Source organism: Hyperoodon ampullatus (assembly GCF_949752795.1).
Source record: "Hyperoodon ampullatus genome assembly, chromosome: 7".
NCBI classification, from domain to species: domain Eukaryota; kingdom Metazoa; phylum Chordata; class Mammalia; order Artiodactyla; family Ziphiidae; genus Hyperoodon; species Hyperoodon ampullatus.
The window spans coordinates 90,863,557-90,881,941 of record NC_136920.1 but is presented as its reverse complement, the minus strand read 5'-3'; the positions used below and the strand labels follow the sequence as shown (position 1 = coordinate 90,881,941).

At 36.5% G+C, this 18,385-nt stretch overlaps 2 pseudogenes across 2 annotated transcripts; both read right to left on the bottom strand.

Moving 5' to 3' along the window:
• Positions 1-242: 242 nt before the first annotated feature.
• Positions 243-1,172, bottom strand: LOC307055876 (olfactory receptor 8C8-like; annotated as a pseudogene). The gene has a single exon. The product of its transcript is annotated as an olfactory receptor 8C8-like (transcript).
• An 11,653-nt stretch (positions 1,173-12,825) lies between these two features.
• LOC307055874 (olfactory receptor 8B3-like) lies at positions 12,826-13,761 on the bottom strand (annotated as a pseudogene). The gene has a single exon. The product of its transcript is annotated as an olfactory receptor 8B3-like (transcript).
• Between the last annotated feature and the right edge of the window lie 4,624 nt (positions 13,762-18,385).

Here is an 18,385-nt window from a genome sequence, read left to right as displayed (position 1 = left end):
GCCCATTTTCTCCAACTGGTATAGGGTTACTAAGGGCTGAGAATGACCCTCTAGTCCAAGAATAGGCCCATGGGGTTACATCATGTGGCAAGAAAAGAAAAGAAAAGAAATTAGAGAAGAAATCCTGCCAAGAAGAATTTAGAAAAACAAATGAAAGAAAAAGAAAAAGAATAGTAGGAAGAAGACAAGTGGAGAAGGACGAGAAGGAAAAGACACAAAAATAGAGGTATAAATGGTTCAGCTCAGTTTGTAATTCTCTTCAGGGTTTTCTTCAGAGAAATTTTGATATCCTGTTCCCGAGGCTATAAATGAGAGGGTTCAACATGGGTACTATATCTGCATAAAACACTGAGAAAAATTTCCCCTGACTCGCAGACCCAGCAAATGATGGCTTGACATAAATGAGCAGCCCAAATCTATAGAATAGACCAACTGTTATTATGTGGGAGCCACGGTGCTGAAGGCTTTGGAGCAACCTTTATATGATGGTATGTGAAGGATATTGAAAAGAATCAAGGTATAAGAAACAGAGATAATGAAGCTAGATACCATGACAACTGTACCCACAACAACAGAAACCACAAGCTCATTGGCATAGGTGCTGCTGCAGGAGAGCTGGAGGAGGTGGAAAATGTCACACAGGTAATGGTTGATGATGTTGGAATCACAAAAGATCAGCCTGATCATACACCCTGTGTGGACCACAGCACCAGCAAATCCCATCACATATGAACCAGACATAAGCAGAGAACAGACCTGAGGGGACATGGTGACTGTGTACAGCAATGGCTTACAGATGGACACATAGTGATCACAGGCCATGGCTATCTACACACAGCACTCAGAGTTGACAAAAAAGCAGAAGAAAAATAGCTGAGACATGCATCCTGTAAAGGAGATGATGTTCTTCTCTGAAATAAATCTCATTAGCATTTTGGGGTAAAGACATATGAGTAACAGAGATCAATAAAGGACAGATTAAAGAGGAAAAAACACATGGGGGTGTGAAGGTGTGAATGTAGACAAATTAGATTCATCAAGCGCAAACTGCCTATCACAGTGACCATGTAGTTCACCAGAAACAGGAAAAACAAGAGCAGTTGGAGTTCAGGTTGGTCTGCGAATCCCATAAGGATAAACTCAGTCACAGAGTAGGCATTTTCCATAGCCATTCATTGCACAATTGTGATCTGCAGGAACAGGGGTAGAAACTGACATTAACCATGGACTTTTCCTCTTTGTTTTCCAAGGGAGAGCTGGATCTGCTTGTTTATAATCTCACTTTTATAAAGACATACACTAAGATATCCAAAAAGCAAGACTTATGATTATTCCTGATGATTCCTCATTTTCTCCTTTCTACCCTTACTACTGTTGTTTGTCCCTGTTCAGAAAACATGGTGGTAGACTCCCAGTGTCTCTGCATGTCATCTTCTCCCTTCTCCCCTGTGTCCGTTAAGGATCAGGGCTGAAAAGAGCAATTAAACAGGGAGTGTTCCCCACAACCATTGATTTATGTAGTTTTGGGTCTGGAAAGAAAAGAGGGGGTTGATTCAACCCTCACCTTCTTTTTCCTGAGTGTGTCACTGCCATTGAACCTTAAGGCTCCTTCTGCCTTAACAGTCCTGAGAGGGTCAAAGTGTCTGACAATGAAGGAGGCAATATCCACCAGCACGGTCCTCAGTCTTTGACTTGCTAAAAGAGGTATGCTGGGGAACAAGCCATAATTTCTATTTGAGAATTTACCCAGAAGGTCCTCTTCACTTGCAAGGAGGAAAGCAACCTTATATGAGCTGCAAAACAATCAGTTGATTCAAATGAGATTCTATTCCATGCCCTATAGTTCTGGGAAAATTGATTGGAAGCACAGAAAATTATTCTCTCCCTATGATTTCCTTTCAAGTTAAATGAGCCCACTGAGGGTAGAAATTACTGAGTTTGTGTTTCCCTCCTGTATCATAGATCCTTGGAGACACAATGTTCTACTCAGTTTATAATTTCACAGTGAGAATTCTTAACCCCCAATGCAGAAAAATGGGTGCCCCTTTTGTACTTTCTTCATCATCTCCTGGTGTCTATGCACAGTTCTAAAAATGGAACATCTGGAGCATGATCACTTGCCTTTACTAGCACTTTCCTAGAGCCTCTGGAATTGCATTAGTGAAATAGTGTATCATAGCTTTAGCACTGGCCATGCTTACGGATTTCACATCTGTAAAGACATATTGTAGCAAAATGGTTAAAAGAACGGGCCCCTTAAGTCAGACTTAGTTTAAATCTCGCTGTTAAACTTCTTAATTTTAAGGCTATAGACAATCATATAACCTCTATGATCCTTGCATATTTTTGTATACTTATCCCTATGTATATCTATAAAATGAGGCTAGCAAAAGAGCTATCTCATAGGGCTGTTTTGTGGATTAAATTAGTTAAGTCACCCAAAGTTTATTAGGAACATGCCTGACATATAATAGGAGCCTGAGAAGTGTTTCCATTGCTATTAATCCATATTCATTATAGCAGGATTCCTCAACTTAGCACTAATGGTATTTTGAAGTGGATAATTCTTTGTTGTGTTCTGTGTATTATAGGATAGATCACATGCTAGGGCACAAAACAAGCCTCAACAAATTTTAGAGGACAGAATTTATATCAAGCATTTTTCCAACCACATGGTATAAAACTAAAAATCAATTACAGAAAGAAAAATGGGAAAAACACAAACATGTGGAGACTAAACAACATGCTACTAAAAAAGCAATTGGTCAATGAAGAAATCAAAGAGTAAATCAGAAAATACTTTGAAACAAATGAAAATGGAAACAATACAATCCAAAATCTATGAGATGCAGCAAAAGCAGTTCTAAGAGGGAAGTTTATAGTGATACAAGTCTTCCTCAAGAAAGAAGAAAAATCTCAAGTAAACAACCTAATCTACCACCTAAAAGAATTAGAATAAGAAGAAGCCCAAAGTCCAGGAGAAGGAAGGAAATAATAAAGTTCAGAGAGGAAATAAATAAAACAGAGATAGAAAAAATAACAGAAAAGATCAAGGAAACAAAGAGCTATTTTTTGAAAAGATTAAAAAAAAAAAAAGATAAACCACTAGCCACGCTCACCAGGAAGAAAATATAGAAAACCCAAATAAACAAAATAAAAGAAAGAAGAGAAAGAACAACTGATACCGCAGAGATACAAAATATCATAAGAGAATGTTGCAAACAGTTACATGCCAACAAATTGGACAACCTAAAAGTAATGGACAAATTTCTAGAAACATACGACCTTCCAAGACAGAATCAAGAAGAAACAGGCAATTTGAACTGAATCACTAGCAGTGAAATTGAATTTGCAATTAAATGTCTCCCAGAAAGAAAGAAAAAAAAAGCCCAAGACTGAACAGCTTTACAGGGGAATTCTACCAAAAATATGAAGAAGACATAATACCTATCTTTCTCAAACTGTTCCAAAAAATGAAGAGGACAGAACATTCCCAAACTCATTCTACAGGGCCACCATTACCCTGATACCAAAATCAAGCAAAGACACTACAAAAAAGGGAAGGTAGAGGCCAATATCTCTGACAAATATAGATGCAAAAATCCTCAACAAAATATTAGCAAACCAAATCCAACAATATATAAAAAGGGTCATACACCATGATCAAGTTGGATTTATTCTACAGTCACAAGGATGGTTCAGCATTCACAAATCAATCAATGTGATAAACCACATTAAGAAAAGGAAGAATAAAAATCACACAATCATCTCAATAGACAGAAAAAAACATTTGACAAAATTCAACATCCAGTCATGATAAAAAACACTTAGCAAAGTGGGTATTGAGGGAACATATCTCAACATAATAAAGGCCATTTATGACGAATCCACATCTAACATCATACTCAGTGGTGAAAAGCTGAAAGCCTTTCCTCTAAATTCAGGAATCATACAAGGATGCCAGTCTTGCAACTTCTATTTAACACAGAATTGGAAGTCCTAGTCACAGCAATCACACAAGAAAAAGAAATGAGGTATCAATGGATAACAACATGGTAGAGTTGAAGGAAGAAGCCTCTACTCTTCTTTTTTTTAATTAATTAATTAATTTTTATTTTTGGCTGTGTTGGGTCTTTGTTTCTGTGCGAGGGCTTTCTCTAGTTGTGGCAAGCGGGGGCCACTCTTCATTGCGGTGTGTGGGCCTCTCACTATCGCGGCCTCTCTTGTTGCGGGGCACAGGCTCCAGGTGCGCAGGCTCAGTAGTTGTGGCTCATGGGCCTAGTTGCTTCATGGCATGTGGGATCGTCCCAGACCAGGGCTCGAATCCATGTCCCCTGCATTGGCAGGCAGATTCTCAACCACTGTGCCACCAGGGAAGCCCTGTTTGTTTGTTTTTGAAAGGTGTAAAGTCTGTGTCTAAATTCATGTTTTTTCAAATGTGCATCTGATTTTTCTAGCATCATTTGTGAAGAAGACTACCATTATTCCATTGATTGCCTTTGCTCTTTTGTCAAAGATCAGTTGACTATATTTTGTAGGTCAACGTCAGGTTCTCTCTTATGATCCATTGTCTTTTCTTTCATCACTACCACACTGACTTGATTACTGTAGTTTTATAGTGAGTCCTGAAGTTGGACAGTATCTGTCCTACAACTTTGTTCTCCTTCAGTATTGTATTTGATATTTTGGGTCTTTTCCCTTTCCATATAAACTTTAGAATCAGTTTGTTGATATCCACAAAAACTTGCTGGGATTTTGATTGGGATCACATTGACGATACAGATGAAGTAAAGAAGAATTGGCATCTTAACATAATTGAGTCTTCTAATCCACAAACATGGAGTATCTTTCCATTTATTTAGGTTTTTTATTACTTTTATTAGAGTTTTGTAGTTTTCCACATATAGATCCTTTATATATTTTGTTAGACTTATAATTAAGTATTTCTTCATTTTGGAGGGTAGGAGTGGGGTGACAATATGAATAGTATTGAGTTTTTCATTACAAATTCCAATCATCCAGTGCCTGGTATATAGGAAAGCTATTAACCTTTGTATGTTAACTTTGTATCCTGTGACTCTCCTCTAGCTACTTATTAGTTCCAAGAGTTTTTTTTGTTCATTTGTTTGTTTTGTAGTTGTTGCTGTCAATTTTGAGGGACTGTCTACAGAGACAGTCATGTCATCTGAGAACACAGACAATTGTATTTCTTTTTTTCCAATATGTATTTGAAAACGGTTTAAAGTTATCATTCCAAGAAGCAATACAGGCTCAAATATTAATAAATTTGAAAAAATGTATCTCAACATCCTTTGTCCTAAGGAAAATGCAAATTAAAATTATAATGAGATACCACTGCATTCACACTAGAATGGCTAAAATTAATGACTGTCTATACCAAGTGAACATGTGGATGTGGAACACCTGGAACTTTCATACACTGCTGTTAGAAGAGTAAAATTATATAGCTACTTTGGAAAACAAATTGGTATTTTCTAATAAAGTTGCACCATATGTAGCATCTGATCCAGACATTCCACGGCTATCACATATACATAGAAATGAGTGCATATGTCAAAAAAATACTTGTACAAGAATGTTCACTGAGGTTTTATTTCAATAGCCAAATTTCCATCAATAAGAGGATAAGGAAATTGTAGAAAATACATTCAATGTGATATTTCTCATAAAACAATGTTCTGATACATGCACCAATATGGTTGAAATACAAAAATCATTATGTTGAACGAAGATGGCAGACTCAAAAGAGTATAAACAGTTATGATTTTATTTATAAGATTTTAAAGAACAGGCAAAATTACTCTAAAGTAATAGAAATGAGAGCAATGGTTACCTCAACTGGTGCATGGGATTTGTCTGTTGACTAGAAAGTGGCATAAGGGAAACTTCTGGGGTCATGGAAATGTTCTGTATCTTTTTCTGGGTGGTGATTAAATGAATTTATACTTAGGTAAAAAGTCATCAAGCTGTAGACCTCATATTTTTATATTTTACTATATGTAAACTAGGCCTCATAAAATATAATTTGAAATGTTTTTATAAAACTTTATAAGGAAAATTTATTTGTGTAAAAATTTATACAGCTCAGTAGTTTAAACAATATATTGTTCAGTAGATCTCTCAGGACTTACTATGGAAAACTAGTCTGTGTTTTTGTAACACATCTCTAATATCTACTATCAGTATGGGTAGGCCAATCCACACCTTTCCATACCAACCTTAGAGGCTTAATACTGGACCAGATGGGTCAGTAGTCTTACACAGGATTGGGCTTGGGTGTTTCCATAAAAAATATTCTGATTTATATTGAATCCATGTCTCCAACCTGGGGAAATTCAATGAAGTTGACATAAAGAAAGAAAACCGAGAAAAAAAATAATCAGATACAACTGGAACATTAATCACTTCCCATTTAAGCTTGTGCTCCATGAGCCCTGCCAGTTATTACAGTGTGTTTGTGTTTCTATCACCAATAGTGACAGCCAAGCTTCAATCTCTTTTTTCTTTCTTATAAAAAATTTACAAATGAGTAATTTCAGTTTAAAAATATGGCAACATTTCATGTTTAAAATAACAGGAAATCCAACTAAAAACTAGCTTAAAACCTGGCATGCAAAAAGCAGGAAAATTCAATCCACAATGAGGAAAAACTTCAATCTGTAGAAACATACTGAAAATAACATATTTTAAAATTAGCAGACAAGAAAAAAAGCTGTTATTAATATATTGTATATATTTAAGAAAAAAAATGTCAAGGCATGACAAGGCCCACGTTGACATCCTTGATCTGAAAAATACAACGTGTGAAATGAAAAATACACCAAATCCAAAAAAATACATAATCCAAAAATAATCATGAGAAGAACATTAGAAATCCCAATTGAGGGATATTCTACAAAATACCTGACTAATACTCTTCAAAACTGTCAAAGTTATCCAAAACATGGGAAGTCTGAGAAAATGTGACAGCCAAGAGGAACCCAATGAGACATGACTAATCAACGCAATGTGGTATCCCGAATGGGATCCTAGGATAGAAAAGGGACATTAGGTAAAAACTAAGAAAATCTGGATAAAGTATGGACTTTAACAATAATTATCAATATTGGTTCACTAACTGTGACATATGTATCACACTAATGTAAGATAGCAAGAGGAACAAGATATGAAATATATAGTAACTCTCTGTATTATATTAACAATTCTATAAATCTAAAATAATTCTAAAATAAAAAATTTATGTAAAAATAAATGTGTTGAATGGAGTTAACACCACATCAGAAGAAACGATGAGTGAACTTAAAGAATAGCAATAGAAAGTAACCAAAATGATATCCAGAGACAACAAAAAAAAAGCCTAGAAAAGAATGAACAGAGCATCAGTGAGCCCTAAGACATCATATTATGTAATTGGAGTAACCTCATATGTATGTAATTGGAGTCCCAGACAGCAGAGAGGAGGAGTGGTAGAAAAATATTTGAAGACATAACAGCTGAAGACATCCACCTAAAGTATCACTATACAGTGAATGCCCCCTTACCACCTAATCTAATTTGAGAACAAAGTTGACTAAATAAGCTATTTAACAACTGTCATTTCTGGTATTGTTGGGCTAGGCTATTGGGTCTACCACCCACTCAAAACAGCTAAAAATACTGAATAAAATATTCTACAATATTCTATTTTATGAACTGGTTTGTGATTACATAAATTTTGCATTATTTATTAAATTGCAAATGTATGTATTATGAAGTTTTCAGGATATATTTGATGGTAAAATCAGAAAAGTTGTTATATTCACTACCTACTATAATAATGTAAATTATTCAAACATCAAAAATATCTCTTAAATGAGATTTATCATTTTTTATTAAATAACATTCCCAAATAAAATATACTCATAATTCTAAATGAAAATTGGTGCTTGCTTCTGGAATATAATTTCTTTGTTAACAGGCTTTGTTATTTGCAATTCTTGAGCAAGAATTTTTAATGACTATATCTCCAATTTCTTTTATAATCATCATCAATGAGAAATTCTGTATGCATAAGTGGTAGAGTTTAGATCATTCTTACCACCATTTAAAACTTTGCCGTTGAAATCATATTTAAATAATATGAGTTATTTTCTTTTTACTGACAAATTTAATGTTCAACAAATTTGGAACTAATTTCGCTTTTTCATTTCAAATATTTCAAAATAACAGAGAAACCCAATTTGCAGAAGGCTTGTGCATTCTTAGAGCAATCACACTTCAACTAGTTTAGATGCCACGAAAAGGATAAATTGGCTGGAGATGGACAGAAGTATGTGAAATGGGGAGCCAGAGACTAGGGCATCTGCCTGGAGCTGTGAACATCAGGACTCCTTGCCTGGCATCCACCACAGGCCAAGCACTGTGCTCCTGGGCACCTGAAACAGACTCCCCCAGCAGCCCTGTGGGACTCTGGTCCACCACAGGCACTGTCCCCTCTGCGTGTGGCTGCTGTAGCTGGTGAGCAGGTGGTGGAGTGCCTTTTTGGTTGGGCTGTTGAAATAGACCAGTGAGTGCCTCACTTGGCTGACCATTCTTGACACTGGCCAAAGTATGGTATATGCCATCACGTCAGACACATTCTATTCTTACCCTTCCGAGAGCATCTGTCTAGGATATACTCTAGGCTCGATGCCTTTAATGTGAATTCATCTGGGGATTCCGCATGAAGAAACCAAACTTTTTTCCCAATTAAAATTGTATTTATGAAGCATATACAGAAGGATAATAAAGCCATATCTACCCATCTCTTCAAGAAATTCATCAAGTTATGGACATAATACTTCCAAATATCCTAAAGGTGTTTTAAAAATGCTTGATATATTGAAATAATTTTTACTTCAAATTCTATAATTAGTTATTTTTAAAACACTACAATTGAATTTTTAATCATTTTAGTTTTATATGAGTTGTGATTTTAATAATTTTAAATGATCATTTTTGCCATGTTGATCAAAAGAATATAAAGTCAACTTGTAAAGTAAGTCTGTTGATTCACAGACCGAGCCAGGCATTTTACTGACTCATACTGCCAGCAGAGTGTGCTGGGAAATTGGATATCACATTCAGACTACAAGGCATGTGTCATGCCTGCAACTATATTTTGCCTACATAAACCAACATAATCCCAAAAAGTGTGTGAAACTGGTAAGTCATGAATATACATGGCCTTTTATTTGGCTGGACAGGGCCAACAATTCATCGAGGTGTGTCTCTCCACGCGTTTTGTCTGCTTGGTTCTACTGCATTTTAACCTCAGATGAACTCTCCCCATGTAGTGAAAACAGGAGTACTAGAATCCCTAGATTTAATCTTACTAATTCAGTAACTACAAGTAGAAAAGTTTGTTTAAATAATTTTGGCAGAAAAGACTGTAGTCAAATGACTATTTCTGACAAATCACTGTCATCAGGGTTTGGCATGTGCTAATTAGACAGGATGTGTCTTGTGAGATGGGCAAGTCAGTCCAACAAAATCACATAAAATGTGTTCCCCGTTTCAGGGCTTCCCTGGTGGCGCAGTGGTTGAGAGTCCGCCTGCCAATGCAGGGGACACGGGTTTGTGCCCTGGTCTGGGAGGAGCCCACATGCTGCGGAGCGGCTGGGCCCGTGAACCATGGCCACTGAGCCTGCGCATCCGGAGCCTGTCCTCCGCAACAGGAGAGGCCACAGCAGTGAGAGGGCCACGTACCGCAAAAAAAAAAAAAAAAAGATAATTGTATATATAGACATTGCAAGGAGGAAAGAGCAAAAGATGAAGCAGAGAAAACATAAAGACTAATAACCTATAAAAAAAATAGCTACCCAGAACTGATAGAACAAACAGAAAGAATAAGAAGCATAACCAGATTCTAGAATCTCAGAGGAGAGGCTCTATAGGATTGGTGCTTGGATTAATGGAGGGTTTGGAGATGCCCCACAGCTGGTGCTTGGACCTCTGCAATAGAGGTTCCAAGAGGGTGCAAGGCCCAACATGGAGGGAGACCAAGAAGAAGGCCTGACAAGTGCTTGAGCCACTCAAGGGGCAAAGTCTGGGCAATAAAGTGAGGGAGGACACTACAGCTGTTAAGGAACTGTTGTCCAGCTATTCACTATACATAAGGGGGTGTACCAAGTTAGGCACATTTCCATGTGCTTATTGTCTATTTACATATGTTCGTTTGGGATGTGTCTTTCAAATCATTTGCCAATACATGATATGATCTTTTTAGCACTGAGATACATTTTAATTAAGTTGTTATATATTCTGGATACAATACCTTTATCAAATATATGTTTTGTAAATATTCTTCCAGTCTGTGTCTTGCCTATAAATATTTTTTTGATGAACAGATGTTCTAATTTAAATGAAACTCATTTTCTCTTTTTTTTCTTTTAGATTTAGTGCTTTCCAGAATATGTTTAAGAAATCTGTGCCTACACTAACATACTTTTCTATGTTTTCTTCTAGAAGGTTTATGTTAAAGTTTCATATGTATAGTTTTGATCTATTTAAAATTAATTTTTGTGTATGATGTGAGGTAGAGGTCAAAGTTCATTGTTTTCCTCATGAGTAGTTAGTATTTCCAGCATCAATTGCTTAGAATGATTTTTCTTTACTTACAGATTTACACAGTTGCTCAGTTAAAAATCAATCAACTATATAAGTGAGGATCTGTTTCTGAATATTCTATTGTGTCCCATGGATTTATCTATATTTATAACAAAACCAATCTGTCTTGATTACCATATCCTAAAACTAAGGTTTAAAATCAGTTAGTGTTAAGTCCTCTATGTCATTTTAGAGTTCTCCAAGAAACAGATGCTAAGAAATGATTAGACTTCCAAGACATTTATTGTGGTAAGTGCCTGTGAAGGATAAAATGGGAATGAGTGGGAGTCAGTGAGAAAGCCTTCAGACCAGGATGAAAGTGTGATACCTACGAAAGGAGAGAGAGAAGAAAGGATTGGGTAGGAAAACCTCAGACCACAGTGCGGTACAAAAAAATCTCAAATAGGATGATAGGAAGTCCCTAAACAAAGACTGCCTATCAGAAGAGATCCACGTTACACAGAAATTGGCCAGGTCCGGTATGACCCACCATGCTAAGCCGTTGGCTGAGGCCATCTTAGAGTAAGCATGGACTCTGCCTGAACACTATGGTGGATCCAAAGGAGTATTGGCTATAGACAGTCAATGATGCTCCCCACAGGTGGCTCTACTGAAAGGAAGTTAGCAGCACCTCTCTACGGTTGCCACACTTTACTCCTCAAAAGAAATTATACCCCAAAGTTCTTTCTGACTTATTTTTTGTTATTGTCATTTATTACTATATTTTATTAATTATTATTTCCAACATTAAATTTATTATTGTTATTATTCAAACAAGATAATCCAATTCAACAAGAATATTTGTGACCTACCACTATATTTGATACTCTAAATATATGAATGGGAAAAGCATTGGAGAAATAGGGAAATTATAGGGAGAAGCATCTAGGTAAATATATTTATTGTCTTACTGGTGAGACGAGGTTTAAGTAAGTTCAAAAAATGTTTCTAGGAATATGGTTTACTATATTAATACACAACTTTTTTCATGATACTCACTGGATAAGTGAAACATGGCTAAAATGTTTCTCCTAACACCATGTGTAGTATTTTCCTAAAGTGATAAAAAACAAAATTGACAGTAAAACCATGTGCTTTTTTCAAAATATCTGGTGTCATTTTAGAGAGTAATAAACACAAATTTTATAATAAACCACCCATTCTGCTTACTGGGATCCTGAGATACATATGTATTATTCTTCTAATCATCCTCCCTTAATGCCATGTTTGGCAATAAATGGTGGAGTTATATGTATTCTCTTCAATTTTAAAGGCATTTTCCTTATAGAGGTTCTCAGAAGCAGGTGGCATGTAAAACAGATTTGGCCATTTTCAAAGGGAACAAGAAAAGTAATAATAATAAAAGGAAAAGTGGTATGAAAAATAGAACAAAATGATAACATCAGAAGGACCTGATCCGGGGCTTCCCTGGTGGCGCAGTGGTTGAGAATCTGCCTGCTAATGTAGGGGACACGGGTTCAAGCCCTGGTCTGCGAGGATCCCACATGCCGCGGAGCAACTAGGCCCGTGAGCCACAACTACTGAGCCTGCGCGCCTGGAGCCTGTGCTCCGCAACAAGAGAGGCCGCGATAGTGAGAGGCCCGCGCACTGCGATGAAGAGTGGCCCCCGCTTGCCACAACTAGAGAAAGCCCTCACGCAGAAGCGAAGACCCAACACAGCAAAAATAAATAAATAAATAAATTAAAAATTAAAAAAAAAAAAGAAGGACCTGATCCTACTTTAAGCTATATATGCAATTTGCAATGAAGACATTTCTTTGAATCCTTCTTCCTATACCAGGAACAATATTGTTTTAAAAGACAATTATTCTGCAATGTTTGGGCACTTCTGTGTCTAGAACAGCAAACTCTAATTCTAACTTTATGTATTTATGAAACTCACCATATTTGTCCAGATTAGGAATAGCCCAGGAGACAAAGATAGTATGAAAAAAATCAGTTCATATTTTCCTTTTATAAAGATGCTACTAGTTATTTAGGAAACTGGTACAAGGTCCAAGAGATAAGTAGGAAAAGTGAGACAAGCTATAAGGAAAGTGATGAGACAAGTCTATTATACCACATATAATGCAATCTGTAGAAGAAACACAGTTATGAACAAATATCATCTTGAAAGACAATAAAAATTGAATGTCTTTACATTATTGTTGTTTGTAATTAGAACATGTTTCTCCTCTGGATTTTAAACAGGGATTTCCTCAGTGCAACTCTGACATCTTTGTTCCTCAAACTAAATGAGAGGACTGAGCATGGGTCCCACATTAGTATAAAAAACAGAAGAAACCTTTCCCTGCTCCATAGATCCAGGAGAAGAATATTTAAGGTACATGAATGCTGTTGAACCAAAAAAAGAGAGAAAGAGCAATGATGTGGGAGCTACAGGTGCTGAAGGCTTTTGATCTTCCCTGAGCGGATTTGATATGAAGAATGTTAGTAAGGATGAAGATGTAAGAAACTAGGATGGTGAAACTGGGTACTGTGATATTAATACCCACAACAATGAGAACTACCACCTCACTGACATAAGTGCTGGTGCAAGAGACCTGGAGGAGTGGGAGGATGTCAAGTAATGGTTGATATTAACATTGCAGAAGGTTAGTCTAAGCATGCACCCTGTGTGGGCAGAGGCTCCAGTAAACCCCATCACATATGCAGCCAAAGATAGCACCAAACAGACCTTATGGGATATGGTAACCTTATATAGCAATGGAGTACAGATGGCCACATAGCGATCATAGGCCATTGAGGTCAACATATAGCACTCAGAGATGACAAAAAAGAGAAAGAAAAACAGCTGAGTCACGCAACCAACATAGGAGATGATATTCTTCCTGAATACAAAGTTCATCAGCATCTGGGGGGTGAAAACAGAGGAGCAACAGAGACCAATGAAGGATGGTTGAAGACTAAATAGTACATGGGGGTGTGGAGGTGAGAATTTAGACCAATAAGAATGATCGAGCCCAGGTTGCCCACCATGGTGACAACGTAGATCATTAGAAACAGGTAAGAGAGGGGCTGCTGGAGCTCTGGATGGTCTGTTAATCCAGCAAGAATAAATTCAGGCACTAAGGAGTCATTTCTAGCCAGCATTCTCAACTTCGGAAATCTGTGAGAATAGAAGAAAACTCCATGAATAGGGAACCCAGCTCTGTTCTTACAAACTCTCTTTTATATGAGCTTTATGAGAAAGAGACTCAGACTGGCAGAAATCACATAAGTCCTCCTTTGCTTCATAAGGTCTGAAGGTACACACCCTTCAACATTTCAATCACTGTCTTTCATTGCATGAACTGCATGTGACAAACAACTGCTCTATCTTACTAGAAGATAGAGGGATGGGTAGCTGAGGAACAAGCCTACTTGCTGATGGGCTTCAGTGGTGGGAATGTATCCCCATTTCTCCCCCCTATTCATCTGATTCATCACTTCCTAGTTCCTACTCTTGTTTCCATTACCCACTAGGTACCTCAGGTCCCCTGTTTTGACCATCAAGAAAGAAAGGATCCCTACAGGGAAGACAACATACAGATATTCTGCTACCAAGAAGTCTCTCATAGTCTCTAAGATTTTCAGATACTTTACTATAAGAATCCAGGAAGTTAATAATTGATAACAGGTATTGAGGTGAACCTTGGTAACCTAAGTTTTATACTTAACCATATATTCCAGTGTTTCCACACATTCTCCTCCTCTGCGCTATCCTAGCTGGACAGCGAATGAATAAAGGAAGGCGGATGTGCTTTCCTAGGTTTTGTAGGATGGCATGAATGAGAAATATTAATTTGAGTGCTGATTAAGTTAGTTATTAAGTTTGTGAAAATATTTCAAGCTGTATACTTATTATGATATATAAACTTTCCTCTGTTTATACATTTCAATTAAAAAATTCTAGAAAAAACCACAAATCTCTTCTGATGTTGCTGTCTGGATTTGTCACTTGGAACTGCTACAGTTCTCCTGCTCCCAGAATGAAGATGGAGTCAACACAGAGTGTATGCTGTGAACAATACAGGCAGTAGACTCAGAGCTCCAGACTTTAGAGTTTCTTGTTATTCAATATAAATACTTGTCATTTTTCAGCAACAGAGGGAGTGAGCAAATATAGAAACTTGGTTAACTCACTCTCCATCCATTGAGGGAAGTCAGTGCTGACGCTTTATACGTGTTTTACCTCCGCTGTCCTGAAAGAAGAACTGGCCTTGGAGATATCAAAGCTGAGCAGATGTAGTCACAGAATCTTCCTCCTTCCCTGGAAAAGAGTCATAGCATAGATCTCACAGTATGAATGTTCAAAGAGTCAGTCTATGATTTAGATCAAACTTATGGTTATAAATTTACTAAGAGATCATGAAGGGAAACCACAGGCTTCACATCTGAGACACAGTGTCATAGAGCACACAGCATTTGCTTAAGGCTTATAATTCTTTTGGACCTGATTAGAAATTCAGGTATAGGGGCTCCCCAGGACTTTCCCATCATGATACGCTCTGCAGGGGAGAAATGTGTCTGTGCTTACACCCTAATTGTTACAGTAAATGTTCATTTCCCAGCAGGGATTATACATTCCCCAGAGCATAGGAGAAAGCATCCTCTGCTGTCTCTTATAAAGATGCAAATAATTAATGTCATTGAAAATTCACTAATTATAATTCTAGGTAACATTAGTTTCAAGAATTTAAGTTCATAAAGATATATGACCATTTCAGAAAAGTTTATTGTGGCCCTTTATAATAGTTGAGTCTCTTTAAATAATCAGTGTTTATGCAAATTTTATAGATATAAACCAAAGGATCTTTTTAATTGATTTCAGAGATTATTGTTTAATAAAACACTATTTACTATAAAAATGATTCCATGGAAATTTAATTACCTTGAGTTGTTCTGATTCAATATGCTTTTAATAGATTAAAATCAAATCTATAAGAAAAATCACTGTAAATAAGCTTCTATTACAAGGAAATATGAGTTTAAAATTCCTATGTATGTATTAGCTTATGATCATGCTTATGAGAAAAAAATCTAAGTTTAAAAAAAATTTTAAATTATTATATATTCCCAGGAAATTTCAAAAATAATGGATAGAGTCCCCTGAAATCTACCCAGCTTCCTACCATGGTGACATCTTTGACAACTGTAGTATAATAGCAAAACTACAGACATTATTCAGCTTTGAGCAATTTTATATGCAGTATGTGTTTCTGTCATGTGTGTGTGTGTGTGGATGTATGTAATGTGATCACTTGTGTAGGTTCATGTAACTACCACCATCGTGATACAGAACTCTTCCACTAACATAAAGGAACTCCCTTACACTACCTCTATATAGTGACACCTATCCCCTCCCACCTTCATCTGTCTTGCAGCAACCACTAACCTGTTCTCCATCTCTATAGTTGGGTCATTCGGAAGACAACGGATGAAACTATACAATATATAACTTCTGAAATTGGCTTTTTTCACTAAGCATGATGCCCTTAAGTCCATCCCAGTTGTTGCATGTATCAACAGTCTGCTCCTTTTATTGCTGAACTGCATTCCATTTTATACAACCCACACTTATTCAAACTTCTGTAGTAATTTTAAAACTACTAGGTTCTTGTTTAATGCAAAACTAAATCTGTTTTATTTATGGAAAATGTTTAAGGGGCAGGGGATATAAGATAACAGTTCAGACTGGCTCTGCTTATAATATTATCTTTTTAATCAGTTTTATTGTGGCATAATCTGGATACAGTAACATGCTCTCATTTTAAGAGTATAGTTCAGTGACTTTCAAAAATAATACAGTCATATAAAGACCACCATGGTCAAGAGCTAGAGCATTCCCCTCACCCCCAAAAGTATATTCATCTCCCTTTGCAATCCACCCCCTTTTTTTAATCATGAAAGGATGTTGAAATTTGTCAAATGCTTTCTCTGCATCTAGTGAAATAATCATATGATTTTTATCTTTCATTCTATTAATCTGGTGTAGCACATTTATTGATTAGTGTATGTTGAACCATCCTTGCATCCCATGTTTAAATCTCGCTTGATCATGGTGTGTGATCTTTTAATGTGCTGTTGAATTGGTTTGCTAGAATTCTGTTGAGAATTTTTGCATCTATAGTCATCAGAGACATTGGCCTGTAGTTTTCTTTTCTTATACTGTCTTTACCTGACATTGGTGTGAAGGTAATTCTGGTTGTAAAATGAGTTTGAAAGCTGTTCTTTCTTCCATTTTTGGAAGAGTTTAAGAAGTTTTGGCATTTATTCTTGTTTAAATGTTTAGTAGAATTCACCAGTGAAACAATCTAGTTTTTGGTCCTGGGCTTTTCTTTGTTGGGAGGTTTCTGATTATTGATTCAATCTCCTTACCCGTTATTGATCTGTTTTTTCTGTTTCTACATAATTCAGTCTTGGTAGATTGTTTGTTTCTAAGAATTTATCCATGTGTTCTACAGTATTCAATTTATTTGTGTATAATTGGTCATAGTAGTCTCTTATGATCTTTTGTATTATTGTGATATCAGTTGTAATGTTTCCTCTTCATCATGATATTACTGCCGTCTTTGTCTCTTGTTACAGCTGTTAAAGTTTATCTTGTCTGATATAAGTATATTTACCACTGCTGTTTTTCGGTTTCCACTTGCATGGGACACCTTTTTTTAGCTCCTCACTTTCAGTCTGTGTGTGTCCTTAAAGCTGAGGTAGGTCTCTTATGGACAGCATATAATTGGGTCTTGTTTTTTGTTTTGTTTTGTTTTAATCCATTCAGCCACTCTTTTCTTTTTGACTGGAGAATTTATATCATTTACACTTAAAATAATGAATGATGGGTAAGGACTTACTAATTCCATACTAATTGTGCTCTAGCTGTTTTGTAATTCCCATGTTCTTTTCTTCATCTCTTGCTGTCTTCTTTTGTGATTTAATGATTTTCTATAATGGTATGTTTCTATTTCCCTTCTCTTTATCTTTTTATATTAATGTAGGCTTTTGCTTTGTGATTACCATGAGACTTACAAAAAATATCTTATAGATATAACTCTATTTTAAGGTGATAACAACTTAACTTTGATAACACACAAAAACACTACCCTTTTACTCCCCTCCCACATTTTATGTTTTTGATGTCACAATTTACCTCTTTTAATATTGTGCATCCATCAGCAAGTTATTGAAGTTATAGTTATTTTTAATAGTTTTGTTCTTTAGTTTTAACAACCTTTACTAGAGTTGACTGGTTAACACACCACCGTCTTATAGTATTATAATCTGAATGTGACTATATACTTACCAGTGTACTGTATACTTTTTATGTTTCATGTTACTAATTAGTGTTCTTTTGTTTCGGCTTGAAGAAATCCGTTCAGCATCTCTTAAAGCAGGTCTAATGCTGATTAATTCTCTCAGCTTTTGTTTGTTTGGGAAAGACTTTATCTCACCTTCATTTTTAAAGACACCTTTTTTTTTTTTTTTTTTTTTTTTTTTTTTTTTGAGGTATGTGGGCCTCTCACTGTTGTGGCCTCTCCCATTGCGGAGCACAGGCTCCGGACGCGCAGGCTCAACGGCCATGGCTCACGGGCCCAGCCGCTCCGCGGCATGTGGGATCCTCCCGGACCGGAGCACGAACCCGTGTCCCCTGCATCGGCAGGCGGACTCTCAACCACTGCGCCACCAGGGAAGCCCTTAAAGACACCTTTGCTGGGTAAAGTATTCTTGATTGGCAGGG